The sequence below is a fragment of the Penaeus vannamei genome, chromosome 27 (genome assembly GCF_042767895.1).
Source record: "Penaeus vannamei isolate JL-2024 chromosome 27, ASM4276789v1, whole genome shotgun sequence".
NCBI lineage: Eukaryota > Metazoa > Arthropoda > Malacostraca > Decapoda > Penaeidae > Penaeus > Penaeus vannamei.
This window is the reverse complement of record NC_091575.1, coordinates 31,970,067-31,974,513: the sequence shown is the minus strand read 5'-3', so window position 1 is coordinate 31,974,513 and position 4,447 is coordinate 31,970,067.

Here is a 4,447-nt window from a genome sequence, read left to right as displayed (position 1 = left end):
TCTCTCCCTCTCTCTCTCAGTCTCTGTCTCTCTTCTCTCCTCTTCTCCCCTTCTCTCTCTCTCTCACTCTCTCTCTCCCTTCTTCATTCTCCTCCTCTCTCTCTCTCTTCCTCCTTCTTTCTCCTCACCCCCTCTCCTCTCTCTTTTCCTCCTTCTTTCTCCTCCACCCCCCCCCTCTCTCTCTCTCCTTCTTTCTATACTCCTCTCTCTCTCTCTTCCTCGCCTTTGAAAGCTAGCGTTGCGAAAAAAGCAGAAAAGGTGTAATAATAGACGATTGCATTGCGAAAAGGTGTGTTCATCACCCGAGTGTAGAGTGCGTGTCAAAAGAGTGTGTGTCAAAAGAGTGTGTGTCAAAAGAGTGTGTCAAAAGAGTGTGTGTCAAAAGAGTGTGTCAAAAGAGTGTGTGTCAAAGAGATTTTTCCAAGAGGGGGCTTTCAGGATAGTGGGGGGGAGGGGGGGAGGGAATGCTCGCTGAGTGTAGGTCAGTGGCTATCAGGGTCAGGTGAGGGTTGGGAAGGTGTTAGTAGAGTGTCAGTAGAATGTCAGTAGAGTGTAAATAGAGTGTCAGGAGAGTCTAAGAGGGATGTGAGTAGATTGCCAGCTGAGTATCAGTAGAGTGTAAGTAGTGTCAGCAGAATGTAAGCATTGTCAGTACAGTGTCAGCAAAGTCTAAGAGGAATGTAAGTAGAGTGTCAGTAGAAAGTCAGCAGTGTCAGTAGAGTGTCGGCAGAGTCTAAGATAAATGTAAGTAGATTGCCAACAGTGTCAATAGGATGTAAGTAGAGTGTCAGTAGCATGTCAGCAGTATCAGCAGAAAGTCAGTAAAGCGTTAGTACCGTGTCAGTAGAGTTAGCAGATGTTATGTTAGCACTTACACTACCTTTGTTAACCCCCCTCAAAAAAAAAAAAAAAAAAAAAAAAAAAAAAAAAAAAAAAAAATACTGTTGGAAGAGGAAAGTATTTTAATCACACCTTTACCTTTTATTTCCATTACCAAATTTCGAAACAAAAGGAATTCAAAGTAACGGAAATCTCTTTCTTTCTTTTTCCTCTCTCCCTTTTTTGCCCTATTTTCTTCTAATTCCTCTCCCTTCCTCCCTTCTCCACCTCTCTCTCTCTCTTTCTCGATTCTTCTTTCTCCCTTCCTCTCCCTCCCTTTTTTCCCTATTTTCTTTTAATCTATATCCCTTCCTCCCTTCTCCACCTCTCTCTCTCTCTCTCTTTCTATCTCTCTTTCCCGCTTCTTCTTTCTCACTCCCTCTCCCTCTCTCTCTCTCTCTCTCTCTTTCTCTGTCTCTCTCTCTCCCTCTCTCTTTCTCTGTCTGTCTGCTCTGTCTGTCTGTCTCTCTCTCTCTCTCTCTCTCTCTCTCTATCTATCTCTCCCTCCTCTTCCCCCCTTCTCTCTCTCTCTCTCTCTCTCTTCCTCCTTCTTTCTCCTCCACCCCCCCCTCTCTCTCTCTCCCTCCTTCTTTCTCCTCCCCCTCTCTCTCTCTCTCTTCCTCGCCTTTGAAAGCTAGCATTGCGAAAAAAGCAGAAAAGGTGTAATAATAGACGATTGCATTGCGAAAGGGTGTATTCATGACCCGAGTGTAGAGTGCGTGTCAAAAGAGTGTGTGTCAAAAGAGTGTGTGTCAAAAGAGTGTGTGTCAAAAGAGTGTGTCAAAAGAGTGTGTGTCAAAAGAGTGTGTGTCAAAGAGATTTTTCCAAGAGGGGGCTTTCAGGATAGTGGGGGGGAGGGGGGGAGGGGAATGCTCGCTGAGTGTAGGTCAGTGGCTATCAGGGTCAGGTGAGGGTTAGGAAGGTGTTAGTAGAGTGTCAGTAGAGTGTCAGCAGTGTGTCAGTCGAGTGTTAATAGAGTGTCAGGAGAGTCTAAGAGGGATGTAAGTAGATTGTCAGCTGAGTATCAGTAGAATGTCAGCTGAGTGTCAGTAGAATGTCAGCAGAGTCTAGGAGGAATGTAAGTAGAGTGTCAGTAGAAAGTCAGCAGTGTCAGTAGACTGTCAGCAGTCTAAGAGCAATGTAAGTAGATTGCCAACAGAGTGTCAGTAGGATGTAAGTAGAGTGTCAGTAGCATGTCAGCAGTATCAGCAGAAAGTCAGTAAAGCGTTAGTACCGTGTCAGTAGAGTTAGTAGTTGTTATGTTAGCACTTACACTACCTTTGTCAACCCCCCCCCCCAAAAAAAAAAAAAAAAAAAAAAAAAAAAAAAAAAAAAAAAAAAAAAAAAAAAAAAAAAAAATACTGTTGGAAGAGGAAAATATTTTAATCACATCTTTACCTTTTATTCCCATCACCAAATTTCGAAACAAAAGGAATTCAAAGTAACGGAAATCTCTTTCTTTCTTTTTCTCTCTCCCTTTTTTCTCTATTTTCTTTTAATTTATATCCATTCCTCCCTTCACCCCCCCCCCTCTCTCTTTCTTTCTCGATTCTTCTTTCTCCCTTCCTCTCCCTCCCTTTTTTCCCTATTTTCTTTTAATCTATATCCCTTCCTCCCTCCCTCTCTCTCTCTCTCTCTCTTTCTCGATTCTTCTTTCTTCCTCCCTCTCCCTCTCTCTGTCTCTCTCTCTCTCTCTTTCTCTGTCTCTGTCTTTCTCTTTCTCTCTGTCTCTGTCTCTGTCTGTCTGTCTGTCTCTCTCTCTCTCTCTTTCTCTGTCTCTATCTATCTCTCCCTCTCTCCCCCCCTTCTCTCTCTTTCACTCTCTCCCTCCTTCTCCCCCCCCCCTCTCGCTTTCTCTCCCTCCTTCTTTCTCCTCCCCCCCCCTCTCTCTCTCTCTTCCTCGCCTTTGAAAGCTGGCATTGCGAAAAAAGCAGAAAAGGTGTAATAATAGACGATTGCATTGCGAAAGGGTGTATTCATGACCCGAGTGTAGAGTGCGTGTCAAAAGAGTGTGTGTCAAAAGAGTGTGTGTCAAAGAGATTTTTCCCAAGCGGGGGCTTTCAGGATAGTGGGGGGAGGGCGGGAGGGGGGTGGGCGGAGGGGGGAGGGGGGAGGGGAATCCTCGCTGAGTGTAGGTCAGTGGCTATCAGGGTCAGGTGAGGGTTAGCAAAGTGTTAGTAGAGTGTCAGCAGTGTGTCAGTAGAGTGTAAATAGAGTGTCAGGAGAGTCTAAGAGGGATGTGAGTAGATTGTCAGCTGAGTGTAAGTAGAGTCATTAGAATGTCAGCAGAGTCTAAGAGGAATGTAAGTAGAATGTCAGTAGAGTGTCAGTAGAAAGTCAGCAGTGTCAGTAGAGTGTCGGCAGAGTCTAAGAGCAATGTAAGTAGATTGCCAACAGAGTGTCAGTAGAATGTAAGTAGAGTGTCAGTAGCATGTCAGCAGTATCCGCAGAAAGTTAGTAAAGCGTTAGTACCGTGTCAGTAGAGTTAGTAGATGTTATGTTAGTACTTACACTGCCTTTGTCAACCCCCCCCCCAAAAAAAAAAAAAAAAAAATACTGTTGGAAGAGGAAAGTATTTTAATCACACCTTTACCTTTTATTTCCATTACCAAATTTCGAAACAAAAGGAATTCAAAGTAACGGAAATCTCTTTCTTTCTTTTCTCTCTCTCCCTTTTTTCCCCCATTTTCTTTTAATTTATATTCCTTCCTCCCTTCTCTACCTCTCTCTCTCTCTTTCCCGCTTCTTCTTTCTCCCTCCCTCTCCCTCTCTCTCTCTCTCTCTTTCTGACTCTGTCTCTCTCTCTTTCTCTGTCTTTCTCTGTCTGTCTGTCTGTCTGTCTGTCTCTCTCTCTCTCTCTCTCTACCGCTCCTTCTCCCTCCCCATTCTCTCCAAGTAGCAGCAATCTCTCTCTCGAACTGACTTAACTTACCTTAACAAGTTACCTTAACTTACCTTAACTTAGGTCTTTGACATAAGCTTCTCCTCTTAATTACTCTCTCTTTATCCTTCTCCGCTTTCTTTACGTGAAAATCTTCAACTTTTACTTCTTGGCTTAACAGGTATTTTTAGGCAAATGTTTTCCTTTGTTTTGTTTTTTTCTTGATTTATCTGTAATGAGAATGAGGATGATTAGGATGATAGTGATGATGATGATGATAATTATGATGATAATTATGGTGATAATTATGATAATGATAATGATAGATATAGTAATGATACTAATAATAATAATAATAATACAAATAATGATAGAAAATGATAACGCTAATAACGATGATAATATTATTATTATTATTATCTTAAGCTATATAATGAACCACATTGAAAAAATCGAGATTTATACCACCAAAGGTATCAGTGGAGGTCAAGATACAGCTAAGAAACAATGAATAAAAGAAAGTCAGCTAATTACGTAAGAAAAACATGTTAGCTGACGTTTTAAATTTATCAAGAGTCGAAGAAGTTACAATCTCTGAAGGCAATCTATTCCAAAGTCTACAAATAGCAGTAAAAAAGCATCTAGAAAACTGACTTGTACACGATCGACTTACATCAAATGTCATTG